At 40.7% G+C, this 12674-nt stretch overlaps 1 protein-coding gene and 1 non-coding gene across 16 annotated transcripts in view; both read right to left on the reverse strand.

Moving 5' to 3' along the window:
* Window positions 1-12674, reverse strand: part of LOC126295113 (speckle-type POZ protein-like) — a 623042-nt gene that overhangs the window by 91962 nt on the left and 518406 nt on the right. The window lies entirely within an intron of this gene.
* Trnal-caa (transfer RNA leucine (anticodon CAA)) lies at window positions 2212-2286 on the reverse strand. Its single transcript has one exon. It is a non-coding gene; the product is annotated as a tRNA-Leu (tRNA).

Genomic DNA, 12674 nt, shown 5'->3' on the forward strand with positions numbered 1-12674 from the left:
AGCCTTGAGAATTGTACTATTTATCGAGTAATCGAATTCCAACGGATTTCTTTTGGAATTCATGTGGATCACCTCACACTTTTCGTTATTTAGCGTCAACTGCCACCTGCCACACCGTACAGCAGTCTTTTCTAAATCGCTTTGCAACTGATACTGGTCTTCAGATGACCTTACTAGATGGTAAATTACAGCATCATCTGCGAACAACCTAAGAGAACTACTCAAATTGTCACCCAGGTCATTTATATAGATCAGGAACAGCAGAGGTCCCAGGACGCTTCCCTGGGGAACACCTGATATCACTTCAGTTTTGCTCGACGATTTGCCGTCTATTACTACGAACTGCGACCTTCCTGACAAGAAATCACGAATCCAGTCGCACAACTGAGACGATACCCCATAGGCCCGCAGCTTGATTAGAAGTCGCTTGTGAGGAACGGTGTCAAAAGCTTTCCGGAAATCTAGAAATACGGAATCAACTTGAAACTCCCTGTCGATAGCGGCCATTACTTCGTGCGAATAAACAGCTAGCTGCGTTGCACAAGAACGATGTTTTCTGAAACCGTGCTGGTTACGTGTCAATAGATCGTTCCCTTCGAGGTGATTCATAATGTTTGAATACAGTATACGCTCCAAAATCCTACTGCAAACCGACGTCAATGATATATTCTATGTCACATATATTCTATGTCACCGTGCACCGTTGACCAAAGGCTAGCATGCCGCCGCATTGTGTTCAGAGAATAACTGCGATTTTTGACTACTCTGTACGACCGTTGTCAGTGAGCGTGGCAGTGACTTCTTGAGAGGTCCGGAGCTTCCACTGGTTTGAAGAGACACAGAGGTGTTACTCTTGGCTTCATGGTGTGGGGAGTGGCGAGTTATGTCTCCAGGCTGTGTTCTGTAGTGAGAAAGGGATCTCTGGCAGCAGAGCGATACGTCACAGACATCCTGTGTTCACATCCATTAGCTACCATGTGACAGCATTGTGGTGCCATTTTCAACAGAACAGTGATTGTCCACATGCGACGCTTGTCTCAATATCCCATCTCCGTGATGCTGAGGAACACCTGTGGCCAGCAAGTTACCCAAATGTGTCTCCAGTGGAACGTAAGGGGGGTCCGGCCAGGTCTGCTCTGTCCAAGTGACAGTCACTGTGGTCTTGAGGAACAGTTACAGCGGTTGGGGGCCGAGTTGCTTCAGGAGGTGGCACAACAGGTTCATTACACTCTGCCCAGCCGAGTCGGCGCATGCATTCTGGACACAGGGGGTGCAACTTCACACTGTTAAGGGCGGTAGGATGTCAAATGGGCCGTCTGGGAGCAGGAGAGACACCACAGGACATTTTAATTTCCACTGTCTATACTTTTACGAATAAATTCATAAAACTTTGTCAGCATGACCAGGAAGGATTAAGAATTCACGATCGTAGCAGTGGAAGTTCAAAAAATAACAAAATAATTTATTTTAATGTTCATAATTTTTTCACTTCTATTGGCTGCGTTTGTTGCTACAGGTACACGTTTCTTCATAAGTAAGAGAGATTCTTCGATGAATTTTGTACAGCACACAAAACATATTTACAGGTGTATGAAACTCTAGAAATTATTTAATTTATGAAAAAATGAATGTGGTGTTACATTTTAAACTTCATGTTTGGAAAAAAACTCAAATTTTTTAGTTAATTATCTCAATTTTTACCACATTTTTTAATAGATTTGGAAAATTCTAGAGTTTCATACGCCTGTACGTATTGTTTGTATTCTGTGCAAAATTCATCGAAGAATCTCCCTTACTTATGACGAAAAGTGTACATATAGCAACAAATGCAGCCAATGGTAGTGAAAAAAAGGTGAAATACAAATGTCAAAAAATAAATTATTTGAAACTTCCTGGCAGATTAAAACTGTGTGCCCGACCGAGACTCGAACTCGGGACCTTTGCCTTTCGCGGGCAAGTGCTCTACCAACTGAGCTACCGAAGCACGACTCACGTCCGGTACTGACAGCTTTACTTCTGCCAGTACCTCGTCTCCTACCTTCCAAACTTTACAGAAGCTCTTCTGCGAAACTTGCAGAACTAGCACTCCTGAAAGAAAGGATATTGCGGAGACATGGCTTAGTCACAGCCTGGGGGATGTTTCCAGAATGAGATTTTCACTCTGCAGCGGAGAGTGCGCTGATATGAAACTTCCTGGCAGATTAAAACTGTGTGCCCGACCGAGACTCGAACTCGGGACCTTTGCCTTTTGCGGGCAAGTGCTCTACCAACTGAGCTACCGAAGCACGACTCACGTCCGGTACTCACAGTTTCATATCAGCGCACACTCCGCTGCAGAGTGAAAATCTCATTCTGGAAACATCCCCCAGGCTGTGACTAAGCCATGTCTCCGCAATATCCTTTCTTTCAGGAGTGCTAGTTCTGCAAGTTTCGCAGAAGAGCTTCTGTAAAGTTTGGAAGGTAGGAGACGAGGTACTGGCAGAAGTAAAGCTGTCAGTACCGGACGTGAGTCGTGCTTCGGTAGCTCAGTTGGTAGAGAACTTGCCCGCGAAAGGCAAAGGTTCCGAGTTCGAGTCTCGGTCGGGCACACAGTTTTAATCTGCCAGGAAGTTTCATATCAGCGCACACTCCGCTGCAGATTGAAAATCTCATTCTGGAATAAATTATTTTCTTATATTTTTGAACTTCCTCCACTATAAGTGTAAATCCCGAATCCTTTCTGGTCATCCTGACAAAGTTTTATGAAGTTATTTGTAAAAGTACAGACAGTAGAAATTAAGGTGTCCTGTGGTGCCTCTCCTGCTCCAAGCCGGCCCGTTTGACGTCCTACCCCCCTTGATGGACTCACAGAGTCACGTTCTTAGTAAATTTGACTGGATATTGTAATCACTGAGTAACATCATGTACCCTCTCGACCCTTGAAGTTTCATATCGTTTTCTCCTCCGGTTCGTGGGTGCCTCAATTTTTTTCAGGCACTGTATGTAGCTTACAAACTGACTCTTTGCACACAATTTCAATAGAAATTGTATTAAGTATTCCCACAATATGGAATAAGTGAACAAATTAAGATGTCTGCGAATGGAGTTACTAACAGTTCAACCATGTATCTGAAAAATGACTCATCTTAAAAGTTTCCAGAATAATTGACTAAAAAAAGGGTAAACTGTTTGAAAGATAAGAATCAACTCCTGAAAGCGTGGCCCACTTTGGTATTGCGAGTGGTTTGCAAATCGGCTTTTGTAGTTATCGATGATACAGGCGCAGGCAGCATTTATCTGAAGGCAGCATGTTATCCCGGACTGAGAATCACTGACATAAGTGGAAGTAACGTCAGGTGTGCCCCAGGGATCTATTTTGGACCCTTATTGTTGATGTTGAATGTTAATGACGTGCTAGAAAGTAGTAGGAGCGACATCAGACTTCATGCTGGTGATTCAGTTATGTATAACGAAGTACTGTCTGAAAGAAAAGCTGCACAAGTATTCCGTTAGATCTTGATACGACTTCAAAGAAAATTAAAACTGTACATTTCACAGAAAGCAGAAAAAACGTATCCTATGCCTACAACATCAATGAATCACAACTGGAAACGGTCAACAAATACCTGGGTATAATAACTTTTAGGGCAGGCTCCGCTGGCGGTAAGGCAAGTTCATTGGCATGAATCTGGGAAAACTCCTTCATTCCACAAAGGAGGCTCCTTGCCAATCGCTTGCGCGAGGTGGTTGTACGAGTGTTATACTAACACCAAATAAGAGTAACTTTGGTATTGAATTGGCAGACGTTTGAAGATAGTGTGCTTAGAACGTTTCTAAAACTGGTAGTCAGTGGAGAATCTAGAAAGATTCTTCAGCGCCTTACATATTTCTCATCCATGGAATATGAAGACAGATCTAATGTAATTGTAGAGAGACACTTAAACAGCGATGACGCTCATCACCAAGTCAATATCAACACCACGATCATATGTCAGCACCCTTCATCTGGTCTCCATCTGAGATTAATTAATTGGCCTATGGTTTCTTTTATTATTTATTAATTTATATTTCATGGCCTACCTTGGACGGCTCTAGTCAATTATAGAAACGTTTGTTATTCAGTAATGCAATATAGTTCAATAATAATTAAATAAGACAATTCAATAGTGCAGTAGTTACACAGGCATTGTATATGAAGGGGCTTTGTTCTTCTGTCTACCCAATACTTCTTCATTCTTTCACATATCTTCTTTCTTTCTTCGTCTGAGATCACTCTTTCTGTATCCCTTTTATTCATCTTAGTTCGTATCCTGATTTGTGTGTCTTGCAGTATTTTGGTTTTCTCTCTTTTCTTTTCTAGGCCGTCTACTGTAATTTTGAGTCTCTCGTGTCTTTATCTTTTTCTGTGGTCCATTTAATGTTGCTCTTACTATTCTACAGTTCTCCTATTATTCCCTTTCTAATTCCGTTTTCTGGTGTTCTCATCAAATGCCCAAAGAATGAGATACATGTCTTTCTGATCGTGCCCATTGCTGGTTCTATTTTCTTGTACACTGTTTCGTTTGAAGCTGTTCTCCAATGCCCATTTACTTGCTATTGTGCTAATTTTTCTCCTTTCTATCTTTAGTATTTTGTCAATTTCTGCTATATTAGATGTTTTGAAGATGGTTTCATATGCGTAAGTTATTTCTGCTTGAGTAACTGTTTTATAATGTTTTAATTTTCCATCTATGGATAGACTTTTTTTGCTGTATGTTTTTGGTAACGTAATTTGCTTTATTCAATTTTTTGTTCTATTTCGCCATGGTGGTTTCTCACTTAGATTGTAAGTTACGATTTCGCCTAAATATTTGAATTTATGAACAACTTTGATTTCTTGTTCTCCTATTGTAATTTTCTCTGCAAGTGGTGGGTTAGATAGCATAATGACAGTTCTGAGGCCAATGTTCTGTGCTATTTCTTGTAGTAATTTCACTTGTTGCTGGTTTCTTGAACATTGTTGGCTACGAGGGCAAGATCATCAGAAAGCTGCAAGCAGAGCAAACTTTTTTCTTTTTTCGCACTTCCAACTCCTATGTTCTTTGAGTTGTCCTTGTACCATTCTCTCGTTATGTATTTCACGGCACAGTTGAACAGCAATGGTGATAGACAGTTACGTTGCCTCAAGCTTGTTTTTACAAGGAATAGTTCAGAAATTTCTCCTCTAAATTTTACTTTGATTTAGTGTTGGTTAGAGTCAGTCCTATTAATATAATTACTTTTGGACGGCGTCCCAAATTCCTTAAAATTTTTAGTACTGAATTCTATGAAGGCAGTCATATGTCTTCACAAGATCCACAAATGGTATTGCGAAGGATTTTTTCCGTTTCATGTAGTATGCCATAATCAATTTTAAACTAAACATTGCTCCTTTATTACTTTAGCTAACTGTAACTGTGTGACTAGCTGAGATAAATGAATAAAATACAGTCGCCAGATTAATGGTACTCCACGATTCCTCCATTGGAGTAACAGTTCACATTAAACGAAAAAATATTCCCAGAAATTATCTGAGACAAAAGGCATCATTTCAGTCTCACAGGGTTCAGAGTTGGACAGGTAGTAACACATAATCTGTCATTTAGGCTGGCCATGTTTGAAAAATTTGTGAATGCAGGACTCCTGGTAAAACTGACTTTCTTAGTGAGTTTCAATGAGCAACTTATAATGTCAAAAGCGCACAGAATTCTATTGAGCGTGGGACATATCAGAGGAGCAATTGCGCCAATCCTGCTGCCTCCACTGGTTGTGCTATAACGAATCAAAATATTCATATCAGTACAATTCCTTTACTGTATCTAATACCAAATAGCAGCAAATGAAGCAGACAAAAGAGCATACAAACGTCCAAAAAATGATATCGACTCGAAGCGGAAAATGACTAAGCAGGGTTGGCTAAAGGAGAGATGTAGGGATTTAGAAGCATTTTCACTAGGGGACAGATAGATATGACCTACAGGAAAATTAAAGAGGCTTTTGGAGCAATGAGAAGCAGATGTACGAATATCAAGAGCTCAAATGGAAAATCAGTCATAAGCAAATAAGGGAAAGTTGAAAGGTGGAAGGAGTATGTCGAGGGTCTATACAACTCTGAGCCAATATTATAGAAATGCAAGAAGACGTATAGGAAGATCACATGGAAGATATGATACTGTGGCAAGAATTAGACAGACCACTGAAAGACCGAAATCGAAACAAGTCCCCAGGAGTAGACAATATTCTGCTACAGCTATTATGAGAACCAGCCGTGATAAAGCTGCTCCATCTGGTGAGCAAGATGTACGAGCAAGGCGAAATACCCTAAAGAAGAATGTAATAATCCCAATTCCAAAGAAAGCAGTTGATAACAGGTGCAAAAATTGCCGAACTATCAGCTTAATAAGTCACACTTGCAAAGTACCAACACGAATTATCTACAAAAGAATTGAAAAACTGGAGAAGATAGGTTTGGATACCGAGAAAACGCAGGAACACGCGAGGCTGGACGACCATATGACTTATTTTAGAAGATAGGTTAAGACAAGACAAATCTATGTTAATAGAATTTGTAGACTTGGAGAAAGCTTTCGATAATGTTGACTGGAATACTCCGTTTGAAATTCTGAAGGAAACAGGAGTAAAATACAGGGAGCGAAAGGATAGGTACAACTTGTACAGAAGCAGATGGCAGTCAGTCGAGGGATACGAAAGGGAGATAGTGGCTGAGAAGAGTGTGACACAAATCTGTACATTGACCACGCAGTAAATGAAGCCAAAGGAAAATTTAGAGTAGGAATTAAAGTTCAGGGAGCAGAAATAAAAACCTTGAGGTTTGCTGATGACACCGTAATTCTGTCAGACACAGCAAAGGACTTGCAACATCAACGAAAGCTAAACGGGGATAACTGAATGTTGTAGAATTAAATCAGGTGATGCTGAAGCGAGTCACTTAAAGTTGTAGATGTGTTTTGCTATTTGGGCATCAAAATAACTGATGATGGTCGAATTAGGGAGGATATGAAATGCAGACTCACAAGGGGAAAAACGTTTCCGAAGAAAAGAAGTTTGTTAACATCGAATATAAAATTAGTTGTTAGGAAGCCTTTGCTGGAAGTATTTGTATGGAGTGAGTCCATGTATGGAAACGAAATATGGGTGATAGACTGTTTAAAGAAGGAGACAATAGAAACTTTTGAAGTATGGAGCTACAGAATAATTCGGTGGATTGGATGGGTTGGTCGTGTAACTAATGAGGAGGTACTGAACAGAAAAAGAAATTTGAGCCAACTTGACTAAAAGAAGGGATCGGTTGACGTGACACATCCTGAGACATCAAGGGATTACCAGTTTAGTACAAGGAAGAATTTTTTTGGGGGCGCGGGAGGGGAATTAAAAGTCGTAGAGGACGACCAAGAGATGAACACACTAAGAGATTCAGAGGGACGTAGGTTGCAGTCGTTATTCGGAGACGCAGAGGCTTGCACACGATAGAGTAGCATGGAGAGCTGCATCAAACCAGTCTCTGGACTGAAGACCACACCACCACTACCAACAGCAGTCGTTATTCGGAGACGCAGAGGCTTGCACACGATAGAGTAGCATGGAGAGCTGCATCAAACCAGTCTCTGGACTGAAGACCACACCACCACTACCAACAGCAACACCAACATCTAATAAGCGAATAGGTTCTGTGCTCAGGGACTAAATTTTGGTCCAATGTCGACATCGACGGTGTACGATTTATTTTAAATTTATTGTGCCACCCTGATGCTGATTCGCATGCATATCTTTACTGGCAAACATAACATTAAGATATACACAGTTATGTAGCTGAGCAACATGCTCCACAGTTTTGACAGTGTTTATTGCAAATTTTATTTGGCACCATATTAATATGTCTAAAATCTCATCTGTAACATAAACACAATGACTGACAAAGAATGTGAAGCACTCAGAAGACAAATAAGGAGCGAAATGAAACTTAATGGGTTGAGAGGGTATCCAATGCTATTTCAGTGAATACCAAACCGAGTCAAATATACAAAGAATTTTGCAGAACGAACTTACATATAACGTTGCAGCCTCTCTGGCCTGGGTGCATTCACTACTTCGGTTGTGAATGGTGTCATAAAGCTGTTGAATGAAAAATAAAATCGATGATCTGTAGCATGAAAAACAGTTTGGCTTTAGGAAAGGTCAAGGCATCAGAGAGGCAGATCTGACGTCGCAGTTGATACTGGAAGTAAGACTGAAGAAAATTAACAGATGTGTGCCGCCATCTAGCGGGCCAACCATAGCGCCACGTGGTCTCCCCCTTCGAGTTAGACGAGTTTCGTCCTTTGTAGTTTTTTCGTTTGACGCTTATTTCTTGAGATATTGGGCCGGTGACGATCAGCACCCTTTGTAGTAGCGCATGAGGAAAAATGGAGCAATAGTGCATAAAAAGATGCAGCATATCAACAGGCTGTTGTCAGACCGAATGGACAAACAAATTATCAATTCTAAACCTGTAGGAAAGACAGATATAGGTAGACGAAAAAAAGGCGGCTTCTGTTAAGAATTCATTGTTAGCGTAATTCAAGAAGCGAAGGGAAAGAAGCCAGTCTTTTATAAGATTCACTAGCCTGCAGGCGGTGGCGAGGAACCATAGTGCTGTAACGCAGGGAGCAGTTTCTGATGTCTCAAAGTGCAAATCATTGTACTGGAAGTTACAAAGCCTTTCCAGTTGTCTAGAATAGGACCTCACTGTTTGATCCAAGACTGGAAACATTTCCTTATGACTCTGTCACGTACATGTTTCACTCAAATAAGTGTACCCCGTGTAGGTGAATAGCGGCTTTTACAGTGGGTTACAGCTTTTGAGGCAACCTCATTCTATTACCTTAATTATGCCATTGTCACAGAACTGAGAAGTTCTCACTCATTAGGTGGTTCTATGATATACGTTCCAGTCTACGAATATGGTAACCCCCAGATGTGTGTCTACGTATGTTAAGCTGTTTGTTTCGTCTGTACGTGAAGAGACGTACTGACCTCTCTAGTCGCTGGCTCGTTCCTTCCCACACTTCAGTAGAGTAATTTCTTCTGCAAGCGAGTTCAGTTTTCAACAGTAGTGATATTGAATACCACCCATAGTTTTTGGGTTCAGTGTAAGAAAGGCCTAAATTTCTTCTGGCAAACTAATCCGCACTTACATTTCAGCACAATAAGATACCGTTGAAAGAAATTCCTATTTAAACCAAGGGAAATCTTCTCATTGTTGTTTGTTAGTTTCGCCGATGTAATGGGCCCTTTAGTTGATACCCTTACTGTTCGTGTTGTATGGTAATTACCTGGTTAACAACGTTAAACTCATAGTTTTTGGAGGCGATGCAATTACTGTAATCGTTCCGTGCATGATAGTGTACGGTACCATTAAGTTCTAAAAAAATTGTGCGCGAAAATACTATTTTTCAATGGATCTCATCTTGGCTTCTATTGATCACAGCGATAGGAGGTTAAGCGTTTTGAATAGCCCTTGGCCTAGCGGCCATTTATATACCGGGTGATCAAAAAGTCAGTATAAATTTGAAAACTTAATAAACCACGGAATAATGTAGATGGAGGTAAAAATTGACACACATGCTTGGAATGACATGGGTTTTATTAGAACAAAAAAAAAACAAAGTTGACAAAATGTCCGACATATGGCGTCGTTTGGTGATGATCGTGTGCTCAGCCGCCACTTTCGTCATGCTCGGCCTCCCCAGACCGCGGTCCGTGCCATTATTGGCTTTGGGGTTACCTGAAGTCGCAAGTGTATCGTGATCGGCCGACATCTCTAGGGATGCTGAAAGACGACATCCGACGCCAATGCCTCACCATAACTCCGGACATGCTTTACAGTGCTGTTCACAACATTATTCCTCGACTACAGCTATTGTTGAGGAATGATGGTGGACATATTGAGCATTTCCTGTAAAGAACATCATCTTTGCTTTGTCTTACTTTGTTATCCTAATTATTGCTATTCTGATCAGATGAAGCGCCATCTGTTGGACATTTTTTGATCTTTTGTATGTTTTGGTTCTAATAAAACCCCATGTCATTCGAAGCATGCGTGTCAATTTGTACCTCTCTATCTACATTATTCCGTGATTTATTCAGTTTTCAAATTTACTCTGGCTTTTTGATCACCTGGTACCTATCGGAAGTACGGGAATCCTGCAGCTATCCTACAGTGTAGTGTGAAAATTAAAAAAATTACACGCTTCCCCTGGCCGAGGCAAGTTGAGCGAATAGATCGGTCAGTTTTCATTAGCTGTGGTGAGCCTTCGGCGGCTTGTAGAAGCAGTGCTTGTTCAGGGACGGTTCCTCGCAAATCCCCAAAAAATCGTGATTTTTGGGCATGGAATATATAAATTGTGGAGATGAGCACATTTAAAAATTCTGTTCATGGTAAATCATCGAAATTTTTACCATAAGATTGTAAGAGGTATATGACTAAGGAATTTATTGCTAGTGCACTCGAGCAGATGTAATTTCGATGGATTGCTCACGCGGTGCCTGCTATATGTAAGTTATAAGAGAATCTCAGACCAGAGAGCAGTGCTGTATGCATTAGGAACTGTGTGGCAGTAGGAGTAATTAGTAGCTAACAGTCTGGTGTCTCGTGTATGTGGAGTTAGCTGGGTCGGTCGTGGGGAACGATGGCGGAGCCTGAGTTTTGTAGTATAAGGTAAAAGCAGCCTCGCGCATATGCACTATTGGTATATCAAGTCCCATGTAAATGTTTTAAAAAAATTTCTTAATAATAATCTTTCTTACAAAAAGTAACTTTGGCAATCATTCATCTCAATGTAAAGAATTTACTAATTTCTCCAATCCATGGTCATCCCGATTATTGAAAAGAAAAATCAGTTGTTTCTTTTTATAAATGACAAATGTATCGGCCAGCAGTGCAGTGGGCTGTGCCAGAAAAATTTCTTATAGGAGCAGACATATATGCGTCATCCGGCGACTTTATTGAGGTAAGATGTTTCAATTTATTCAGAATGAATTTTCAGGGCCTTGACGTAGCACTGCTGACGTCCAGATTTACCAGTTTAGATTCACAGTCAATTCTTTATTGAAAGGTTATAAGTGAGCCACAATTTTATTGAGAGATTAGTCACATTGTACCATTGGTAGGTTGCGGAATTTATGTGTTGTGAGGTTATACTAAATGTCAATGCTATATATATATATATATATATATATATATATATATATATATATATATATATATTTATCTGTTGGACTTCTTAAGACGATACTCTCAGTGAACTTCGAAACTTTTCTCGATAACATTGTGCTTTATCGCGAACCACAAAGCTGGTTTTCAGGCGTTCTTGCAGCGTGGAACGCAACTTTCTAAACAACAAATCACAGAAAATGGCTCAAATTTTAAATGTACATTCATCACATATTCATCTAGATGTTACCATTTTGCCTTTTCCGAAAATATCTATCAGTTATCAAGATAGGTCGAAAAAACCACGATTTTTGGGTAGCAGAGGTACCAACTGTTGCGCCAGCCATTTCTATAGAACTCAGTACATTGTCCTCGATGGTGAGTATTCATCGCAGGTGAGGGTATCATCTGGAGTACCCCAGGAAAGTGTGGCAGGTCCGCTGTTGTTTTCTGTCTTCATAAATGATCTTTTGGATAGGGTGGATAGCAATGTGCGGCTGTTTGCTGATGATGCTGTGATGTACGGGAAGGTGTCGTAGTTGAGTGATTGTAGGAGGATACAAGATGACTTGGACAGGATTTGTGGTTGGTGTAAAGAATGGCAGCTAACTCTAAATATAGATAAATGTAAATTAAAGCAGATGAATAGGAAAAAGAATCCCGTAATATTTGAATACTGCATTAGTAGTGTAGCGCTTGACACAGTCACGTCGATTAAATATTTGGGGGTAACATTGCAGAGCGATATGAAGTGGGACAAGCATGTAATGGCAGTTGTGGGGCAGGCGGATAGTTGTCTTTGGTTCATTGGTAGGATTTTGGGAATATGTGGTTCATCTGTAAAGGAGACCACTTATAAAGCACTAATTCGACCCATTCTTGACTACTGCTCGAGCGTTTGGGATCCCTATCAGGTCGGATTGAGGGAGGACATAGAAGCAGTTCAGAGGCGGGCTGCTAGATTTGTTACTGGTAGGTTTGATCATCATGTGAGTGTTACGGAAATGCTTCAGGAACTCGGGTGGGAGTCTCTAGAGGAAAGGAGGCATTTTTTTCGTGAATCGCTACTGAGGAAATTTAGAGAACCACCATTTGAGGCTGACTGCAGTACATTTTTACTGCCGCCAACTTATATTTCGCGGAAAGACCACAAAGATGAGATAAGAGAGATTAGGGCTCGTACAGAGACATATAGGCAGTCATTTTTCCCTCGTTCTGTTTGAGAGTGGAACAGGGAGAGAAGATACTAGTTGTGGTACGAGGTACCCTCCACCACGCACCGTATGGTGAATTGTGGAGTGTGTATGTAGATGTAGATGTAGATATAACTTCTGTTCACGGCACATTGGTGAAATATTTATCATGTGCTCATACGATGATGTTATCGGGGAACCTTGAAATTTTTTCGTTATCACTATCCGTTACCGATATCAAGAGATTCAAGTGTTTGCATGCAGAATATGCA

This window comes from Schistocerca gregaria, chromosome 11 (assembly GCF_023897955.1).
Source record: "Schistocerca gregaria isolate iqSchGreg1 chromosome 11, iqSchGreg1.2, whole genome shotgun sequence".
Classification (NCBI taxonomy): domain Eukaryota; kingdom Metazoa; phylum Arthropoda; class Insecta; order Orthoptera; family Acrididae; genus Schistocerca; species Schistocerca gregaria.